Below are 23593 nucleotides of genomic sequence, written 5' to 3'. Positions count from 1 at the left end.
CCAAAACCAAAATAGGGAGAGTGAAGAATATTCATGAAAATGTTTGATGGAGCTGGAGCACTAGTATAGTGGGGTTAGGTTCTTGCTTTGCACGAGGCTGACCTGGGTTAGATCCCGCCATCCTGTATGGTCCTCTGAGTACTATCAGAAGTGATCCCTAAATGCAGAGCCAGGAGTAAGCCCCCAGTTAGCCAGGTGTGTCCCTTCCCCCATCCAAAGAAAATAGTTGAGCTGTTTCCATTAACCCCTCTAAGATTACCTGCCATTTTTTTTTAAAATAGGAAATACAAGAATTCAGGAAAGTTAATCCATACAACATGAAGGAATTAGGCAAATGTAAACTATGGGGCATTTGGTAGTTCTTACCAGTAGAATAAATAAAATAAAATAAACATAAATAAATAAATAAAGTAAATAAAATAAATAAAACTTGGCCTGGAAGACTGAGGGTTTGATTTGCAATGCATTGTTCCCTGAGCACTGCCGTATGGACCCTTGAACACTGTTGAGAGTAGCCCTCAAATACCACTGGTTATGGCCCCCAAACAAACAAACAAACAAAACCCCAAGTACACACAGAAAAATCCCTCCAAATAACCGATATTGTATTATCTGAATATTGAGTACTCCTAATTCAAATAAAGCCAGAAAAAATTCATGGTATTAAGAGATTATTGACTTTGAAAGTGCAGTTACTATTTTAAAATAACCATCCTAGTTAGAGAAGCATACTTAAGTATTTATGTTGAAATGCCATGATTATGGCTTTTACTTGAAAATATTCTGATTCAAATGCGTGGGTTAGTAGATGAGTTGAAATGAGCCATAGGTCAATACAAATTAAGGATGGGTTGATGAGTACATGAGGGTTGATTAGGGAGTTTTATGTCCTTCTGGCTATATTTCAAAGTTTGCACAGTGGAAAGGAAACGATGAAAGACAACGATGATAAGTAGAATTGTGATTTCTGAAGCCATAGTATTGAACAATCAAACCAAGTGTGGGTATTGTTCTGAGTCAACATGAAAGTTTCAGACATTGAGGCTATCATAAATTTTCAGTTGGTGTTGAATTACCTTTTTTTTTTTTTTACAATTGATTGCAAACATTTATCCTTGTGATTTTACTTTTCTATGAGATGTGCCTTATACAACTCATACAACGTAATATACAAAAGTACATTATGAATAGTTGCTCTGTTAATTTAACCAAGTCAAGAATTTTCCTGGCTTTAATATTGTCAAAAGGAAACAGTCTTTTCTTTATTTCTTTAGGGGGAGGGGGATTGAGTGCTGTGTCACCCCTGCAGTGCTCAGGGGCCTTTGTGCTCAGGAGTGACTCCTAGTGGTGGTCAGGGGAACTTACGTGGTGCTGGTGATGGAATGGATTGGCTGCATTTGCAAGTGCTTTAACTAATGCACTATCTCTTCTGCTTCAGAAGGCAAAAGGATGTGATGTAGAAGCCAACCAATCTCGGCTAATAAAATATTAACACAGAAGGCTTAACTTGTAACAGCACCTTAGTAATCCTTCATACAAGGACTTAATGTCTCCATGGTGAGATACAACAATTTACACTAATTTTCTTCTAAGCAACTATTTTTTAATCATTCCATGAGCAACTTATTGGTAACAAACAATATCAATTAAATCATTATGGACCTGATACAAGGGCCAGGCTTGAGGGGTGCTTGGGAAAATTGGAGACGCTGGTGGAGGGAAGGTGACAGTGGTGGTGGGTGTGGGGTTGGAATATTGAATGTCTGTAACAAATCATCATGAACAACTTTGTAAACCAGTGTTTTAAATTAGGGGGAAATTTTATCTATTTTATCTATATTTTATCTATTTTATGTTAACTTCAAAATATATTAGCACTTAATTAAATTTTTTTTATTAATGACTGTAGGATAACATTGCTTTGTCCTTTCCCCCTTGCCACAAGGAGCTTAGGTTTATCGGGTCACACTCATCACAGTGCTCCTGAGTCACTTCCATTCCACTACGTTTATCTGTAAACTCCTCTCCATGCTTTCTTCCCCAACCGGTCTATCACCTTTCCCCCCTAATCAAACTCTGTTAACTTGTAAGGTCAGATTCTTCAGAAATCTATGATTGTATATATATGAGTGAAATATTGTCTTTCTCCTCTCCTTATGTCTTTTGAATAGTTTACTTTAAAGCAATGTCCTTTTTGTATGGACCATGGAAGACAGTTAATATTATTCTTTTTTAACTTGGGATTTAATTGGCTTCGAATATTATTCAATTGGGTATCTGCTTTCTTGACTTGAGCCTCAGTTGCTCTTAGTTCCTAGTACCCCAAAAGCAGGGTCCTGATGAGGGACTGAAGGGACCCAGGACAAGTGACATTGAGATGGGCCAGGCCAAAGCGCCACGATACTTAACTATAAGTTAAGAGCTTGATCACGGACAAATGCTGTCATGACCCAAAAGTAACAATAAGACTAGGACCCTGCTAGGGATAGGAAAGAGTGAGCACTAATCTGGCCTGAGCACTGTAGTCTGAGATCAAGATGGCTCCAGGAGAGCTATTCTATAAGATTAATGTATCTCTTACTGTGGCAATACAAAATGATTAATATTATGAATGCTTATATGTTAGTTGGACAAGGAGAAGAGAAGCACACCCGTGGGACTCTGCTCTTGGGTGGGTCGTCCTGCTGAAGGAGAATCTGTCCTAGTATAAGCATCTCCTGAGGGAAAGAACTTTAACCCTATTGATTGTGACCACACCTATGTGTAAGCCCAACCCCTCATGCTTTGAGATTTAACTAGACTGTAAGAGTGGGCTGGGGGATCCAGATCCAGATCCAGAGCCAGAAGGAGAAGGAGAATGATGAGAGATCGAGAAGGAGAATGAAGTAGCATGGGGGAGGAAGAAGCAGGAGGAGAACCAGAGGAGAAAGGAGATGGGAATGGAACAAACTGCAACTGAGACTAACCAGCCTGGCCCTCATTCCTTCCTTTGCCTGCACATCGTCATCGACCTCCCTGGGGTGGGGGAAGTGGCTCCAGACTACTGAACACAGGCACCGGGAGAGAGATAGAGTGCCTCTGCCCCCCTTTTTTGTGTTTACACAAATGACAAGTAAGGCATGATTATTACCATCATGAGATCCAAGTATAAAATATAATTTAATGTGATATAAGAAAAACTTAAAGTTTCAAATGTACTTTCTGGCAGGGTGGAGGGAATTACTCCTGGCAGTGCTCAGGGCTTACTACCCTAACTGTGCTCTGAGCACCATCAGGGGACCATTTGCAGTGCCAGGGATTGAACCAGGATTACCCCATATATGTGCCTTAGCCCCTCTACTCTCTTGCCTCCTTATTGTGATATTTCAGTAGTTCTGAGCAAACAGAATACCTTTTGCCAATAATACTTACCAACTTTTTTATGTAAATAAAATGTAAATAATCAAAAATGACTATATATTATGCTTATTGAATTTTGAAAATATTTTTTCTGTGATTCAAGTGTTGTAGACATGCACAGATGATTCAACCATACTTTCATTTATTTCAAGAAACTATACCGGGAGCTTGACATCTTATGATGTGTGATTATATCCAATTATATACCTTAAAAACACTTGTGTGGAACTGGGGAACTGTGGCAATAAATAATATATAAAGATGGTGGGCAGATCGGGATAGGGGGCCAGAGTGATAGTCCTGCGGGTAGGGCGCTTGCCTTGTGTGTGGCTGACCCAGGCTTGATCCCAGGCATGTCATATAGTCCCCTGAGCCCTAGCAGGAGTGATCCCTGAGCACAGAGCCAGGAGTAAGTCTTGAGCACTGCTGTGGCTGGGTGTACCCCCCAAAAAACCAAAGATCAGTATCTTGAATTTAAATAATGCAATTGGAAGTGTCGTTGTGCAGAGGATCTGTAATGCGAATGTTGAAGCCCGCATCTTTCTCCTGGTTCTTCCCCTGTATCTAACCACAGGGCACCCGACCACCTTTCCTCTGGCCTCTCAGACACAGAATGTGATCTTGAGATGACCGAAACAACCATAGTTCCTACTACCGAGACAGCACAGCTGGTGGTGTTTCATAAGGATGTTTCATCATCTTTCTACATGCATTTCTTGATCTCACTCTCTCCATATAGAAACAGGGAGTGGTATGTTCAGTTTTATTTTGGTAAGGATAATTGGCTGGGGATCTGTCCTTAGCAGATTCCAAACTACTATGCAGCCTTGTTGCCGGTAGATGGGGTGGCTCAACAGTTCTCTAAGTAAACATCCTGAGCAGTGATGTTATAACTGTACTTCCCCGGTGATCTGGCCACGGTCTTACTGCTTGTTCTCTCCGATTCCTGAGCCAGCATTTCTCAGCTGGAGCCATTTGGCTCCTGATGGGCCCCCAGAATATTCCAAATGAGCCACAAGTGAAAATTGTGTAAGTAGTTGGGGGGGGCAGGGGGAGGTCACAGCAGACTAGGGGTCCGGTTAGTAGAACAGGGGTGGGGGAGTGAAGAGGTGGAGCATAGAGAGGAAACAAGGTTAGGCCAGCCCAGGTCAGAAGAAGATCAAGAAACACGGCTTTATTTTGCAACACGTGTCTTAGCCAACTGCCTCTGCAGGAGGTCACCTTGTTTTTTTCTGTTGCCAGTAGCAGCTTACCTCAAGCTCCTGTCTCCTGTCCCCTTGATTTGCTCCCCTTATCGTTGCTCTTAATAAGAGTTTTGTTTACATCCATTCCCTGTTGTAAGTTAGACACACTAAACATCAGATAAACAGGGAGAAGACATGTATTAGCGTCTTGTGGCCAGCTGGGTTTCTTTGGGTGGTTTCAATTGCAGTGTTTTCCTGCTTTAATGAGACTTGGTTTTCCTGGGAATAGGGAACAGCATAAAATGCAATGAAGCGAACAGATTTGAAAGGCCAAACACCAAAGTGAAATTCTCCTTCTGGGACTCTCCAGAAATTCGAAGGAGGATTGTAGATCCCTACTGTGATTAAGCATTGCAGGTCCCTGAGCAGGCATGAGCAAGAGACATATTGAGGGTTTCCGGATATGGGATCCGTGCAACGATCATTTTATGGAAAATATCTAATTAGATGTTTGTTAGCTTTTCATGTGGAAGAAATCCCCTTCACATTAAACCAATTCAATGTTTTGGAGAAGTAAAAGAAATCACTTAGATACTGAAGATTAGATAATTCCCCGGTGTCTCTAATTATTTTCTTAAAGGATCGGCTCTCTCAAAGTTTGATGTGGGGACAGGCAATATCCACAGCACCTGGAAATTTATTAGAAATGCAAATTATTGAGCCCCACTTCAGAACTAATAGTTCGAAACATCCTCAGTGGACCCAGAAATCTGTTTGCATAAGCTTGCCAGGGGATTCTGGTAAATGCACAGATTTAAGTACTACTGGTTTGGTGTATATTTCCAAAAAAAAAAAAAAGGTTTTGACGCTTTTAATCCACTTTCCTCATTTTTATTAATGCTGTATAATCCTTTGAAATAATACCTCAGGTCAGGTAAAGAGTCATTTCTTAAAGGAAAAATTCAAGAATATTTGTAAAGGCAATTGTGTTTTATACTGACTTGACAATTCTACTTATTGGTGAGAACTCAGACGCTATTGTCTTTATTTTTATTGTAACCATCACATTTTACTGTTTTCCTGACATTCAGCAAATAAAGCAGCTGATGCATAGCTCTGACCTACACATTTCTAAGGAGGCTAAGAAAGGACTGTCTCGAGTTCTCCAGAGCCCTGGGTTAACGAGGAGACAGTACGAGTCAGGAATAGAATGTGAAGCTCAGTCCATTTTTGCGTCCTAGGTCTGGTAGACAATATTTCCCCCAGTAGAGCGTGTGAGAGTATGTATGACATTTCATCACCAAATATACCAGAGAAGCTTAATGTTAGTTTTTATTAGTTTGACACTCTGGAATTCTCTTCCAGAGACTCTCCTGTTTATGTCATGGAAGCCAGACTAATTGATGGAAACAAAGAAAAATCCTTTTAATAGCTCAGATTGTTGGATTATAGTTCCAAGCACCTTAGGCTGAACATTGGACTGTCCTTTCTCCTCCGTCGGGAGCTTCTGTTATTTGAGTCACACCCGCTAAGGTGCTTCTGGACACACACCCGCTTCCACTGGGGTTCTCCCGACCTTTAGTTACAATTATCTCCAAATCAGACATGATAACTTGTAAAGTCAAACCTTCTGATGGCTCTGGATTTTGTATACATGACATATTTGCTTTCTACCCTTTGCATATATATTTTATTTTATTTATTATTATTGTTATTATTTTGGCTTTTGGGATTATACCCGACGACACTCAGGAATGACTCCTGGCGTTGCTTGGGGGACCCTATGGGCTGTGGGGATCGAACCCAGGGTGGCTGCGTGCAAGGCAAACACCCTCTCCTCTGTGCTATCGCTCTGACCCCATCATATTTTTATTATAGAGCAATATCCCTTTTCCTATAGACACAGGAAGACAGTTAATGCCTGGTATAATATGAATGAATATATCCTGGTGTAATATGAATACAAATTCATTTTATAATATGGGAGTTAATTGACTCTGAAAAATATGGGGTGCTGGGGTTCAAACCTGGGCCAGGTGCCTGCAAGGTCAGTGTTTTGCCTACTCTACCATCTCTCTGGCCCTATGTCCTAAAGTCTCATCTCATGAAAATGCCTGAGAGCAATGTTGGGCAAAGGTTGTTCTGAGGCACCACTTGGACAGGAGGAAGCGGTGATGAATGAAGACTAAAATGGAGCTTATAAAGTTCCTTTTACCATCGTGGGTGTCCAGGGTATGTCTATCAGCAACCCCAGCCCCTCGGCCATGCGACTCATATCCCCAAATGGCAGATCTAGAAATCAGTGATGGAAGCGATATCAATGATTTTTTTTTTAGCTTTTTTTGAGTCACACCCAGTGATGCCTAGGGGTTACTCCTGGCTCTGCACTCAGGAATCACTCCTGGGGGTGCTTGGAGGACCATATGGGATGCTAGGGATTGAATCCAGTTGGCCGTGTGCAGGGCAGACGCCCTACCCACTGTACTATAGCTTTGGCCCATCCAATGTTGTTTTTATCTCCCCAGTCTCCCTTCCTGATGGCTGTCATAGGGGGGATTGGGACAATCTCTGCAGGGGACCTTGCTCCTTATGACTGAGAAGGCTGGGATGGGACTGCACAAATTAGGTTTTCTCATGGTATGCAAATATGCTATGGATCAGGTTCTCGGCTGAGAGAACCATCACGTTACCTCAGGGTTGAGTGTTGTCTGAGAGCGTCACCAGCCTTCCTTTTGGTAGAGAGTCAGAGCAGCTTCCAGCTTCTCCCAGCACTGCACAGGGGGAGGCTCATCTTCTGTGAAAAGGGCAGCTCCTCAGCTGAGGGACTCCTGACAGGAACAGCATCTTCCCGCCTCACTTTCCTCCTCTTTCTCCAGTTCCACTCTTTTCAGAGTAGAAAAAAAGAAGCAAGGAAATCCAGTTCTGTGAGATGTGGTTTTCAGTATTGCCTCATCTTTTTAATTGAACCTTCTCTTTGAAATATTTGGGGAGAAAAACCCCAAATCCATCATCCTCCTGTGTGAGGATTAAAAAGGACTCGTTTTAAAAGGACCCTCCCCATGCCCCTGGGGCCTAAGAACTGTCTCTGAATGTCTACTAGAAACACCTAAGTAACTCTAAAAATTAAAGTTGCGCCCAGCCCCCTGACCTGAAGCCCTAATGTGAATTGGTCCGTCTGGGACTTGGACAACAGTGTGTCTTGCGGTTCCTTAGCTCCTGGGTGTAAGGGTTCCTCTTACGGACCTGGGAGCATAGGGCCACTCACTGTGGATGCTCTTCTGGGATGGAACTGAAAACCCTGGGAGTAGGATGGCAGTGCTTTAGAAAAGACCAGACTTTGGGCTGGAGCAATAGGACGGCGAGTAGGGCATTGCACATGGGCGACCCGGTTCGATCCCTGGCATCCTACATGGTCCCACAGCAGCACCAGGAGTAGTTCCTGAGTGCAGAGCCAGGAGTAAGCCCTGACCATGCTGGGTATGGTTCAAAAGGCAACAATAAAGAGAAAAAAAAATGAGGCTTGGATAGAAGTAGGAGTCAGATAAGACAGAAGATACATTCCCAGAATTCTTTTTTTTTTATTTTTTTATTGAATCACCATGTGGAAAGTTATAAAGCTTTCAGGCTTAAGTCTCAGTTACACAATGCTCAATCAACCATCCCTTCACCAGTGCACATATTCCACCACCAAGAACCACAGTAAACCTCCCCCCAACCCTCCACCTCCCCAGTCCCCCACCCCACCTGTGTAGCTGATAAATTTCACTTCACTTTCTCTTTACTTTGATTACATTCAATATTTCAATAAAAAACTCACTATTATTGTTTGGAGTTCCCCCCACCCCAAAGTCAGACCTGCTTCTTGACTCAATGGGAAAAGTAATGCCGGACTCTCTCTCGGAAATCTATGAATTCACTGATTTCTTGTATTCTGTGCTGTGGCATCTTCTTTACTGTCACCTTGTGTTTGATCCTGTCTTGTCTTATCTTGTCTCCCTTCTTGCTATTCCAGGGGTGATACCCTCATACCACTAGGCACAACCCCACTTGATTCCTGTTCCTTTCCGTATTCCTCTCCGCGGTTGAGAAGGAAATTCAAAATTCTTACAACTTTATTGCTGAGAGGAATTCTCTCTTACCTGGCAACAGCTGTCTCTATAGATTGCATCCCCCCAAAGTTCATCCTGCTCAGTAAGCAGAATACCATTCTCATTAGACGTTCAGTTCTCCTTAGGACAAGTGAGGCCTTCTAAAACTATATTTAGATGAAGAAGTGCTGGTTATTGAATCCGCCGCTCTTCACGGGGTGAAATTTTAGCTACAGTTTCTCATTAACATCTCGATAATGGCTTTTGATCTACAAAGGGTTATTTTTCTTTTAGTATCTCTCATATTAAGTTAAATGGCCAAGGGGGAAATAAAGTTTCAGGTATAATTAAGATTGCTACTAAACTAAAAGTAGATAGATGTTACGGATTATATGACTGGGGTCCTTGTCAATGAAAGAGGGAAGCTGAGAGAGGGCCGGCGAGTGATAGAGGAACAGTGACTTAGCCCGTTCCAGATCGCGGATGTTGATGGAGAAAGGAGGCCTGCCACCAGCCGAGGACCCAGGCACATCTCAGACTTGAGACTGAATCTCCACACTGACACGAGATACTTTATACGAACAAAAGACATGTTTATTAGCTTGAGTAAGACATGATAAAGTACACAGGAAGTCATTTGGGCCATGTTTTGCTTGATGTTCATATTCACGGGTGTCTATTTGATCGGCACATTGTGTGTGTGTGTGGGGGTACATCTTCTATCTGGAAAACAAAGAAATACGCATTTTCTTCCCCGCTTAATGAGATTGTAAGAAATGAAGACACAAGAGGACGAAGCTGGTCCTTTTCATGTGCAGAGAGGCAGCCAGGGGGTCAGGCTGTCGCTGGCAGATGCGGTTATTTTTCTGCCGTTTTCATCTAACTGTCCTAGCGCATTTGGCAAAGTGGAAGTTTTGTCCTTGCTGAAATTGTTGGCCAGACTCTCAGAACAATTCTTTAAAACATATGTGGGGTAATAAAGAATTTGGATGAAAGAAAACTGGCTGTGGGCTGCTATCTCTTTGAGCTCGCCTCCAGTGTCGCTCACAGCCCGGCCCGCGCCTCCGCCTGGCTCTGGTCGTACTCAAAGGAAAAAGGGTTCATTTTTCTGAAGAGCCGTCGGACACTGGGAAACTTCACCTTCAATAAGCTTATTTCTGTGCTGGAGAACAATCGCAGCGTTGTTTCTCCGGAATTGCTGGGCTGCGCTTCAGAAACCCTCCACCGAGCACACGCGTTAATTTACGTGCTCGTGCTGTTCGTCGGAGCTTTCCGGTCCCCTCTTTTGTCCCTGATGAAGAGGAGAGTTGGCACCACGTAGACAATTCAGAGAGGTGTGCAGGGCTGTCATTGTCTTGTACGGTTTTATTCTTTTTAAAACCGTGCAGAAAAGATGTTGGAAAAAGATGGAAGGTCAGACTCTTAAAAGGTTTTCTCTCTCCTTATGTCCCGGTACTTTTCTTCTACCTGTTGGCGTGGGATGATTTGATGCGAGGGTATTTTCTGTGATGAGGTTTGCCTAGAGTACAAGATGTTTTCTTTGGACCAGTTTAGAAGTGGCTGGGGGTTGCTGTAAGTGTAAGAAAGGTTTCACGGCTCTCTAAATTTCATATATTCTTTGCTCTATAGTTTTCAATTTCATCCCAACACTATTTTCTCATTTATGTGTCCTAAGTCCCAATTCTTTTTCAATAGAGAAGCCCCGAAGCCTCTGTGACTGCTGTAGAAATGAAAAGTGATATATTTATTTTCCGTTCTTCCCCAAATGCCTCCTCCTAGCTGCACATGGCATCAAATAATTTTTAATTTCAGACCATGATCACAGAGTTATGGTTTTAAATCTTTCCTTACAGTATAAAGCAAAGGTATGTATTTGCATACTGTAGGTCAGTTTTCTGTGAATTTATTGCCGTGGAATTTTAATTTTAATTTTTACCTTTTCCATTGTTCTGTTGCTTTTTTTTAAAAAGGAAAACCATTAATCATAAATTTATCTTGAAGACCAAAGGTATTGCTCAATGAACTAAGAGCATGCTTTGCATGCAGGGAGCCCGGGTGTGATCCCTGGAACCACATGGCCTCCTGAGCACAGGTTGAGTGTCACCCCCCAGCGCCTCAAGGTGTGGCCCAGAAAACAAAAATCAAACAGAAAAATAAATTTATTATTATAACTTACCTTCAGTTATTCTACTTCATGTTGGGTCCAGACCCACAGTTCAAGGAGCTAGAAAAATTTGATTTTTTTTTCTTTTTGGGTCATACCCAGCAATGCTCTGGGGTTACTCCTTGCTCTGTGCTCAGGAATTACTCCTGGCAGTGCTTGGAGGACGATGCTGGGGATTGAACTCTGGTCGGCTGCATGCAAGGCAAACGCCCTACCCACAAATGCTCCTGCCTGAAAAATCTGATTCCTTACAGAAGATGTTAAAAGGCAGCAGGCCTCCAGTGTGCCTGGGCTGGGGTGGCCCTGCGCTTCCCTACAGTGCTCACGAGGACATCATGAAGCAGTTGGAGGCCTTGCTCTGTTCCATATAGACAAGATTATAGAGATTCCAGACAACTGAAAAACAATACGTTGAAAGATAAGATTCCACAGCCAGATGGCAGAAAAGAGGGGGTGAGGGGTGGGGAGAGGGCAGAAAGCTTCCCCGTGCTCTCCAGGTACCTCGTTCTCCCCTGACACCTCCCAGACTCACCCCCACAAGCTCTCCGAAGAGCACTCTTCTGTTTCTGTGGGGCCCTCATCACACCTGTGTGACTAGTTGAGTCTTGACTATAGGCCTGTTTCATTTCCCTCTTCTTGGGCTGTTTCACTTGTAGCTTCACGGGCATTTTCATTTCAGTTGCCTGTGAGCTTCCTTCATGTTTTTCATATTTTATAAAATTCACATTAGAATATCATATGATGCGGCACTCAAACTTCTGGAGATAGAGTCAAAAGAATTCAAAGCCAGAATCTCAAAGTGAGCATCTATATGCCCCGTGCTCATTGCCGCATCATTTACAGTAGGCAGGATTTGGAAATATCTCCAGGGTCCATTCTTTCCCCCTTCTCTTCACCCTCACGGGCACAGTAGAACTCTGTGCCTGGTGACGCATACAGGATGTGTCTGAGAATCGAATATGGTGGTTGCCAAGTAGAAGGAGTTGTTACTTAAGTAGTATAAAGTTTCATTTCCACACAAACACCTTCTAGAGAACTTCTATATAACAGTGTCCGTAATAGCAATGCAGCGCTGGGTGCTTTATGTCTGTGAGTAGGGTAGACTTCACATTCAGTTTTCTTAGCACAAAGCAAAATTATGCAAGCAAAAGAACCCACTAATGCGAAGAAGGAAAATTTGAGAGGTGTTGGACCTTGTGGTATTTTTTATATTGGATATTGATGGCGGCATCCATGGTAGTTGGTTATAGACACCTATTGGAATTCACCAGGTTATAGACATTAAATAATGTGCAAGTTTTTGTAGATCCTGCATTAAACTTCACAGTAAAGTAAAACCAATCAACTGATTTATTATTTAGTCACATCTTTATTTTTTACCCTCTTCTTGATTGAAATCCCTGTTTATTCCAGATCCATCTCTTCTAGAGCTGTAAATGTTCTGTAGAATTATGTACTTATGTTTGCCTTTCTCTGTCCAGCTCTTCTCCCTCTGTAATGACCAGATGAAATGTTCCCCAGACTTCTCTGCTTTGCTCAATTTCTGTTTCTTGTACTTTCTCTCCAGGAAATCTCAACAGTCTTATCCTTAGGGCAGGAATTCTGGCTTTATTTTTCAGATTCCTAACTGGAAAAGGAAGTAGAACAACTGTGAAACCTTGTATTTTTCTTGCAATTTAAATTATTAGCTATATCTGTAGTGAAACGTGGGAAGGGATGTAAGCATTTGTCAGTGGAAAGTTATGACAAATTATGTTATAATGCTGTATTTTAAAATTAAAGAGCAGCTTGTAAAATAGTATGAGTTTAATGATGCTAAGTGATGTCTATGCTTTGAGAGAAATAATCAGCAGGATAGAACAAAATGTCAGTAGCAGTATCTGTAGTTGGGGGTTTGGGGGAGGTAGGTGTTGTGCATATCCATTCGGTGCTCTCATAGGGACCATTGTCTTTTTGTTAAATGGTTGATGAGATCATTCCTCAAGGCCCTCTTCTAGTAAGCAGCATCCTTAGGAGGTAGATTTTCTTAGTCCTTTTGCCTAAAGTCATGGTTTCTAAGAACCTACTGATGCTAAGTGAGAACTTACTGTAAAATTTTTATTTTCATCTGTATATATATTTTCCCGATTTATTATGTTTTTCAAGGGAAAGCATATGTATTTCTCACATTTACAACGACTTATTTCCATGTGGGGAAAATTCGGTTAAAATGAACACACTGCATAGCATTTTGCATTCTTTTATGTCCTTAAACCCTGCTATATTCATTGCCCCCATTCCTTGTGAAACCTCTCCTGTCTATTTTCAAACACACGTTTTCCTCCCGGGATGCATTCCTTTCTCTTAGCATTTCAGTGTAGACAAATAGGATTGGGAGTTTTCTTCTGCTTACTGTGATTGTGTCATTAAAACCAGGATCAACTCTGGAGAGGTAATTCCTAGACCTGCTTATAGTGGCAACTGTGAGAATTTTTCAAGTTTGTGGGCCCGAGATGGAGAAATTGTCTGTGAGATGATATGGCTTGCCAGTAGGAGCCAAATGTATTATAGTCATATTTTTCTAAATTAAATATTAAGAAATAAGATGATCTAATATCTACTGTAGACAATGGGGTGGATTTTAGTTTGGTGGAGGGAACTGAACATCCCAGAAAATCTCTCACCAACTAACTATAAGATATATTAGCCTAGTAATAATGTGATTTATAAAATACAGACTTTCACACCATAATGGGATATTTAAATAATCTAGGAAAACAGTTTACTTCAACAGCAGGAGACTCAGCTACGGAGAGATGCCCACACAGTCTCTCTCTACGGTGATTCTCATTGAGCAAATGATTATTGAATACCCACTGTGTGCCAGGCTCTAGTTTAGACTCTAGAAACATTTATTGTTTCCATTTAGTTGTGAATTATTTCTAATTTCTTCAGTGTTTTTGGCCTTAGGAAGTATTTCTTCCACTGTAAGTTGTCTTTGTTCTCCAAAAACTTCTTGTTTTGAATGCCAACACATAAGAGTTGCTCGAATTGTGTTTGTTTGATGTCCATGTTCTACATTATGTAACCCTTTCTGGTAGTTTTTTATGCAAACAAAGTGCTTCTTATTCAAAACATAGGACTTCATATTTCCAGTATGCATAAAAATTGATTGAATACATTCCCACCAGACAAAAAACAAGGTGGAAAAATATAGAATGAAGAATTTTCACACCTAGGCACGCACAGGCATGAATGCACCCATGGTCATCCTATGAGGAAGCCCTACCTATGCATTCAGGCTCACATTATAGTGGTGACCCTCTCTCTCTCCTCTGTCTTCTCCTCACAGCTCTTATGCATTTAAATTTGTTATGGAGGTGGACACATAATGATACAGCTGTTTCATGCAGCAGAATTATAGAGCACTATTGTATTTTTACCACAAAATTTGCTTCTCTTAAGGTTAAATATTTTATTTAAAAAAATCGATTATTCCATGTAAGGCAGGCACCAAGCCCATTTCTTTTATGGCTGCACTGCATTTCATAGAGTTATTGGTGGAGGAATCTATTTGCTTCCCAGCTAGAGGGCACTTGGACACTCCAGTCCCTCACCGGGTCAAGTTCGCCTGCCATGAGCCTCCTTGCACCTATCTTAGTAAAATGGGGACTTTTGTGTAAATAAATAGAAAGAAAATCCATAGGCCAATTAGATCAAATTCTTCAGTACTGGTTTGGAACTCACTGCTAAATTGTCCTAAACGGTTCAGCAGATCACGAAATAATTTTTTTTTTCTGCACCTTCATCCACAGTGCATACTTGGTTGCCTGTGACTTCCATAAGAAGATTATAGGACCCAATGCTCTGCTGTAATTTAGCTTTGCTGGTTGAAATGGAGAGAGAGGGGGAGAAGGAGAGAGATAGAGGGCAAGAGAGAGAAAAGAGAGAGAACAGAGGTAGAACAGAAAGAGATGAGGGAGAGAGAGAACAGAGATCAGAGACAGATGGACAGACAGACAATAGTCAAGGAGAAAGAAGAGAGAGGCAGAGAAGAGAAAGAATGAGAAGAGGAGAAGGAAGGGGAAGGAAAAAAGAGAAGAGAGAGAACTAGTGGGAACGAGGGAGCCTGTGACTGTTAAAACATTTAATAGACATGACATCCCGGTAGTAAGGTAATTTCCAAAGGAGTGGAGGATGGTATCAGCACACCGTAAGGCAGCCTTGCTAGTGATTTGAGGTTGCATGTAGCCAGCATTCTGAGCCTCATTTTTGAATGCCTAGATATAAGGATTTGAATTCTATAAAGATTTAAATGCCTAGATATAAAGTCATAGAGAATCTGTGCATTCAAATATTCGAATTTTGGGGAAGACAACTAGTCATTCACCCACTTGACATTTCTTGGCTATTTTAATTTTCTTGACTATTTTAATTTTCTTCCCTTTTCTTAAAAAAATTGAATCACAGTGAGATCCATCGTTTCATAGATGTTCATGATTAAGTTTCAATCCTACAGTGCTCTTGAACCCATCCCTCCACCAGTGTATTCTGAAAATTTTAATTTTCAATACCTAAGTTAATGTTGATGAGTTGACCTGCATAGGTGCCTTTTTCTGAGTTAATTTTGAGCTCAAATACAGATAACTCTTTCTCCATAATTAATTGATAGGGAGACCATGCATACACACACAAACACCCACACCTGACATTTCTAATGGGGTGCCAGAGTTTTGGCTCGTGGGGAAGGACAGATTGGGAGCCTGCTCCCCTCACCTTGCCCTGGCGGTTCCTGCTGATCAAGAAATAGCTCCCATGCAGATGTGCCCAAACCGTCCTACGACCTGTCATCCACCCACATTGTTTTCATCAATGTGCTGCCTCCCTTGGCGCAAACATATGATTTTCTTCTTCAGTTCACCTGAAAATTGCTTTTTCAAGCCTTCAGTTGGAACGGTACAGATTTGGGTGTTGTCAGCAGCCCGGGCTGTATTTGAATAGCGTCGCACTCCCAGATCTGGGCCAGTGCCATCCATCACTGGCACGTCACGGATGCCTTTTGTGGCCCTGAAAACCTCCGGCTTCTCTTGAGCTGGCTCCCTGGCTGAGGGGCGGGGGCCTGCTGGCGTCTGTCAGTCTCGGAGTGACCAGAGCATGGTTCTCCCCGGGTGAGGTCCGCGTGTAGACACACATACATTGTGAGCGTGTGCGCTGTCCAGTGTACAGGTGCATGCAATCTTTTAGAGGCAACTCAGAGTTCAGCGGGAAATGGAATAGACAGAGACATTGTTTTGGTGGGATTATATGGGGCGGTGACACCCAGCCTGATGGTTGGGTTCTGCTTACACCCAAAGGGGCTAGGGGGCCACTGGGGCTATAAGGCGCCAGGGGAGCCGTTGCAGTGCTGGGACAGAAGTCAGCTCCTCTGTGAGCTGTCACCAGGAAGAAAGTTCCTTCCCAAGTTAGGTGTTGGGAAGGACACTTGCCCAGATTTGTCATGAAGTTTCAAATATGAAGGGGGAAAAAACCCACATTATCCAACATAATCGCTTCTCAAGTCATGGAGGTAATACAGTAGTCCACACTGTGAAAAATGGAGAAATGGAGAAAGAAAAAAAAATTTCCAATTACATCTGTAAGAAACAGATCCATATTTATTAGTTTGGCTATTTCCTCCCAGTGTCCCTCCTATCTTTTCATCTCTTGAAACTTCCTTCTGTGTATTTATGTAATAATGATCCCAATAAATAATAATTATGGAGCCTAAAGCTAATGTGTCTATTTCAGTTATTATTTATCCAGTACTGGTGAGATATTTGTGACAAATATATTATTATGTTCATTATATAGATATGAAGATTGAAGCTTAGAGTGGTAAATTTTCCAAGGCACAGATTTAGTAAGTTTGGTTCTTTGCTTGCATATATATGTATATATATGTGTATATATATATATACACACACACATATATGCGAACATATATATTAACACTGTCTCTTTTATTCTTCTCTTTTCAGCGCAAACAATCATATTACATTTATTTCCATTTATTGTTGCTGTGATTCTTTATAACAATAAATTCTAAGGCTTATGTCCTGTCTCTTAGGGGAAGTCCCATTAAAAATGAAATTATTGGAGAATTGAAATTTGTAACTACATCCACACATTCAATAGAGATCTTTGTGAAATATATTTGCACACATGATCTTTCTCACATATTGGATTATCTTCTTGGGATAAAGGTTTATGATGAAAATGTCTGCCAAAAATGAGAAAAAATTGACATTTTCAGCACCGTGATGTGTGTTATCTATCTTTCGAAAATTTCCTATTGATCTAAACCTTTAATTCTTGGAAGTGGTGTCTTTTTCATCTTTACCTACATGTGAATATGTATGTCAGCAATATGATGTATGTAAGTATATGAAAATTTAATAATTTAGATATTTGGGGGGAGGGCTTCCAACCAGTGCTTGCATGGCCTAGGGACTAGCTACTCCCTAACATTCTTGGCTGACTGGATCCGACTGTTGAACTCATGCCTACAGTGCCAGGGACCCCCAGGGCTACACCTTGACCATGCACTGGGGTCACCAGGGCTATGTCTGGTGATGCTTGGAAGGCCATCTGGTGCTGGGGACTGACCCAGATGGGTCCGTGCAAAGCATATGCAGCCTGACCTCTGTACTTATCTTTCTGGGCCCTAGTTTTTATTTATTTATTTATTTATTTTTGGGTCACACCTAGCGATGCTCAGGGGTTACTCCTGACTTTGCACTCAGGAATTGCTCCTGGCAGTGCTTGTGGGACCATATGAGATGCCGGGGATCGAACCCAGGTCGGCCGCGTGCAAGGCAAACGTCCTACCTACTGTGCTATCGCTCCGGCCCCTATTTATTTATTTTTTAATTTATTTATTTTTAATTAGTGAATCACCGTGAGGGTACAGTTACAGATTTATACATTTTTGTGCTCATGTTTCCCTCATACAAAGTTTGAGAACCCATCCCTTCACCAGTGCCCATTCTCCACCACCAGTAAACCCAGCATCCCTCCCACCTCCCCAGTCCCATCTCCCCCCACCCCACCCTGCCACGGTAGCAGGGTATTCCCTTTTGTTCTCTCTCTCTCTAATTAGGTGTTGTGGTTTGCAATAAAGGTGTTGAGTGGACTGGGCCCTAGTTTTAACTTTTATAAAATACATGGCATAGGTGTTTACTGAAGCTGGTCAAATATTATGGTAAAGAGTAAATGAATGGGTTCAAGTTTTATATCTCTCCAAATTTACTCCCTGAAGGGGTGAATATTCATAGCTTTCCATATAATTCCTTCTCATCTCATCAATCCATCACGTATCAGTCATCTATCTGAAATAGCAACTTGTATTTCCCTAGATCTCTGATTGGCTAGTCATGCTGCCGGCTCACCCCCACACGTGATGTGGCACCGCACAGGCCTCCTGGATGGAGCAGTGCTTCGGGTTGTCGCTGGTGCAGGTTACATGTGTCCAGAGGCAAAGGGAGTCTCGGCACCTGCTGCAGAATGAAACATACCTGGATTGAGTCCAGGATGGCCCTGGGACCTGCCCCTAGGAGCGATGCTTCTGCACCTCATTCTCCAGCCAGACGAGATGAGACGAGGGGATCTTTGTGTTTCCTCTGGGGCAGCAACCCCCTCCCCGCTCCTCCCCATGCCCACTCTCTGTGCTGTCCTCTTTATCATCCTTGGCCCCGAGACTCTAACGGGTGCAGAGGGTGGTGATCTCTCACTCCTCGGCCTGTACCTCCTTGGGACTCACTCTGAGCCTTCCACAGTTAGCGGAGCATTTAGCCCAATTCTCTTTATCCTCTTGTATGAAGATGCCGCCCTCCTCAGCTGCAGCTCTCAGGACGGTGCTGGTGTCCTGGTTTTCCTTTGATATCAGAGCAGTCGGCTACTCTATTATAGCTGCTTTTTGATGTGTCCAGAAAACATAATTTTGTAGATTATCCTGCTTTTTCCCTGTCATTAGGATGAGAGGGAAACTCTTAGGAGCTCTCTGCATCGTGTGTGTGTGTGTGTGTGTGTGTGTGTGTGTGTTTATATGGGGGGGGGGTTGAGAGGGGAGAGCTAGAAGCTACGTTTATGAAAACCATTTTGTAGGACCCTGCATTCTTTGTGGTAGCCGCTAGTTTTGCTCTGTTTCAGCACTTAAGAGATATTCCAAGTTTTCTTTGCACGTCATCGTTCTTGTGGTGTTCAAATATGGGTTTCTTGTTTGTGAAATGCCTTTTATTCCCCCTTGTGTTCTATTTATTTATTTATTGGCTTTGAACTGCACTCAACAGTGCTCAAGGTTTACTCCTAGATCTGTGCTCAGGGATTACTCCTGGCAGTGCTTGGTGGGAATATACGAATGTTCCTAGGAATGGAACCCAGGGTCTCTGCATTCAAGATAAGCACCTTACTTGCTGTGCTCCCTCTCCCATATATTTGAGTGCTTTTTATTTTTCCACGACAGCCTTGAATATCATCTCTTCAAATTGTATATTTTGCCTACTTTCCTCTGATAACTTGGACCTGTGATCTTCTTCCAAATGTTGCTGCTTCTCCAAAACTGGCTCCATTTTCTTTATAGTATCATTTTGCCTTCTAGATGTCATCCAGAGGATGGCCGGCTTGGAAGGAGCTTTCCCATCCACATCAGAAGTGGGCAGCTGACCATTGCTCGTATGCCCATCTTTATTTTGTCATTATGAACACAGTATGCCTAAATAAGGTATAACTGGAGCTTTCTGCTTAAAATTTTCTGGGCTGATGAATTTAGTCCATCAGGTTCCTCCAAAATTGTTTGAGATGTCACTGAGCTGGGGGCTGTGGTCATCCCATGGTGCTTCCTTGAAGATTTGGACATTAATAACTCCAGCTGTGCTCTATTAGAATCTATGCAGCTCAGACCCCAGAAGTGGTTAATTTTAATAGCTCCTCGGCTGATCCTAAAACCTGATCAATTTTAAAAACCACTTAGAGTAGTTCTTATTCTCCAGTTTTCATGACCTCGCTTGGTAGCAAAACCTTCATGACAAATTGAGGCTTAAGTGTTTGAGAGGATTTAGACTTTTGGAAAAAAAGGAGAGAAATCATTCTGGACAATGGGAATGCTGAAAGGAAACAGGCTGAAAGTCAGGTGAGTGTAATCACTGTACATTGCCAGGATAGCGCTGACTTACAGGAAAGTAGTTTGGGACTAGGCTTTGGAAGACCTTGAAGGTCAAACCAAGGATAGTAGGGCTTATTCCCTGGATAATAGGAACTCAATGCTTTTGAAATGAAGAATAACACGGTTAAAGCTGACCACATACACACACGTACACACAAAGAGACTAATCTGCTAGCTTGTATAGCTCTGACTGACATCAAAAGACTGGAAGTGAAAAGACTGTTTGCAATATTTTAGGAGAGAGTAGTTGTGGGCTTGGGTGAGAGGTGGGTCTCTAGAACGTAAAGGTTGTGATAGCTGTGAAAGCTAATAAGGCAGAGGGATCAATAGAACAGGGGGCAGGGTCCAGGGTGGCAATGAGGTTTTAACTGTAAATGATTAGGCAACCTGGCTGTCATTTATAGCAACTAGAAGCAGAAACATAAACAGCTTTGGGGGAAAGATAGAATATTTAATTGAACTTAAAATTATTGAAGGTGCTGGTGGTATTTCCAATGGGTGATAAGGCAAACCAGTCTAAGTTCATTATAATGCAAATACATAGTCCATCAGGCATGCAAACTTTCTACTTTTAATAGTAAAATTCTATAATTGAGATTTTTCTCATTTAATCCAGAATACCCTGTGGATATATCGAATTAGTACTCCAATTTATTCATTTTGCATTTAATATGTAATATTTCATTTCACAATAATAATTTGATCTTTCAGAGTTTTCAGAACCTTATTAAATCACTTAAATAACGAGTCATGAAATCAGATTTACTTTCTAATACAACATCTTAACACTCAGCGTCCTCTGTTTTCTTTTGCACTTAGTTTTTGACACCAGGTTTTAATTTTCGCAAAATTCTCATTACTTCAATCTCTATTTAAAAGTTTTAATCAGATTATAGAGGGCAAAAAGGAAAGAGCACAAGTAATGCATGCAGACCTAGAAGAATTTAGCAATGTCCTTCACCGTGTCCTCCACTTTGCTCCCAGCCTTCTCTGCAGGCTAATATTGCGTAAATAGGCTCATGCCATATGTACTCCTTTGTGTTTATTTTCTTTCACTCAAAGTTGTGTGTACTGTTCTATTTAGTTGCATTATAGTGATTTATTTTTATGAATTCCATTATTAAAATTTGCATCATGTTTGGCTTTCAGCTATTCAAACAATGCTAATAGAATGTGGGTATGGAAATATTTTAGTCACTATACATATATATATATATATATATATATATATGGCTTTTCCTTGGAGTTGTCTTTCTATCTGTGACTATTGGAGAATCATAAATATGTACATGTCCATATCTCATTTCTCTTTTCTTTTTCTTTTTTGTATTTGGACCATACCCAGCATTGCTCAGGGGTTCTCCCAGGCTTCTGCTAAGGGATCACTCCTTGCAGTACTCTGAGGACCATATGGAATATCAAGGATCATACGTGGGTCGCTGTGTGGAAGGCAAGATCCTTAGCTGCTGTGCTATCTCTCCATCCGTCCCTTCTAAGAAAGATTAGTCATGAGTAAACTGTATATATATATGTATGTATAAATTCACCATTCATTCTGAATTTGAGCTCTTATTTATAAAACATACTGTAAAGATGTGGGCAGGTGGACGTGGCTGTCAAAGAGATCCGAGTAGAAGTTGTGAATAATCCTCTCCATTGCCCTTCTGGAAGATGTGATAGATCCATCAGGACCTCGAAGGGCAGTCTTGTAGTTGGTGAAGGACATGCAAGCATTTTGAATACTTTTCCCGGCAGAAGCTGGCCAACACTGCTGCTCTTCTCTCTTTGAGGTCTTCCTTTATCGCTTCTCTGCACAGATTTGCGAGCTCAGACGTTAGCTTGTGGTTGCCTGAGGCTCGTGCCAAACCATGTTGGCGAATGAGCTTGAGAATTTCTGAAGACCGGTGTCTATTTGTGGCTTTTTCACTCTTGGCATTCTTCATGCAGTCATGGAGGTGCTGAACCAGTCGATCGTATTCCTCATTGATGTTGTCAATGATGGCACCTTCTCACATTGCCATAATAGTGCCAAAGAGCTCCCAGTTGGTGGTCATTCTGGAAGTTCTCATCTAAAACTTAAACTTTGCAGACCTTCCTCCCCGCTTTGTGAAGTAGAATTTTGCATGAAGGAGACAGTGGTCCGATCCTGAATCTCAGCAAAACAATGTTCATGAAAAATGAACTAGTCCCTGACGCTCCATTTGTTCTCAATGGAACGAACATCTCCAAATGCAGCAGCTATGTGTACCTGGCTCGAGAACTCAACATGAGGAATGACTTGGCGCCAGAACTGCACAGGAGGAAGAGAGCAGCGTGGAATGCCTTCAAGACCGTCAAAGAAGTGGTTAAGAGGATGAAGAAACTCTGGCTCCGGGCATCTTTTCGAGCCCACAGTTCTTCCTGCACTAACATATGCCTCAGAGACCTGGACCCTAGGAAAACAGGATGAGAACAATATTCGGGTATCCCAAAGAGGAATCGAAAGAGCCATGCTTGGAGTATCACATCACTCAAGTGAGAGAAGGAATCCGGAGTTCAGACAGACCTCCATCGACGTCAAGAATCAGGGATGCTGTCTCATTTGCCAAGATGTTGAAAATCAGATGGGCCGGACACGTAATGCGATTTAGAGACGACTGCTAGACTAGAGCTGTTACCGGCTGGATTCCACGGGATGTCAAAAGACCCCGTGGCTGCCCACCAACGAGATGGTCAGACTTCTTCATCAAAACCCTGAACAAATGGTTTGAGGCTCTTCCTGTTCCTGGAGCGAGCAGATATCAATGGCGACAGTAACACGGGATAGGGACGAATGGAGATGTTACTGGTGCCTGCTCCAGCAAATCAAAGATCAATGGGATGACAAGTGATACAAGTGATACTGTAAAGATATTCTTCATCTCAGTGGCGCACATTTTTGTTGAGTGTCTTTTTAGATGAAGATTCTATAAACAGTTTATTTTCTATCTGTATATAAATTACCTATCTATCTATCTGTCTATCTATCTATCTATCTATCTATCTATCTATCTATCTATTATCTAGGTCTGGGGCCACACCTAGCAGTGCTGATGGATTGCTTTGGCTCTTTGCTCAGGGATCACTCCTAGTGGGGCTTAGGCTCATGCATGGCAAGTGTTTGGCGCCTTTTATAATCTCTTTGGCTGCTCTGTGTCTCACTGTCTTATAGGTATTTACATAGAGCTGACCATTTTATTAAATAGCTATTTTATAAATTTGTTTTTGAAACTTATGATATTGTAATTTTTTCAAACTCCTTGGTTTTGAAATTTTCCTCTAATGTGTTGACTTTGGTGATAATTTATTTTTTATTTTACTTTTTTTTTTAATCTGCCTTTGATTTTATTAGATGACTAAGACATATGCTAAGATAATGGAATACTGGTATTGATTATTTTTTAAAAATACCTTCAATGCTCTATGTTTCCATCCCAGAATTTTAAAATGTTGCCAAAGATTCAATATTATTGATGCTCATTGTCTTTCTCTTTGTTAGATTAAAAGTGACACTCAGTTTATTTCAAATATTGGTAGATTTTTCCTTTTGTATTTTTGTTAT

The sequence above is a fragment of the Sorex araneus genome, chromosome 8 (assembly GCF_027595985.1).
Source record: "Sorex araneus isolate mSorAra2 chromosome 8, mSorAra2.pri, whole genome shotgun sequence".
Lineage (NCBI taxonomy): Eukaryota > Metazoa > Chordata > Mammalia > Eulipotyphla > Soricidae > Sorex > Sorex araneus.
The sequence above is the reverse complement of the archived record's forward strand: the minus strand, read 5'-3'. Positions refer to the sequence as shown.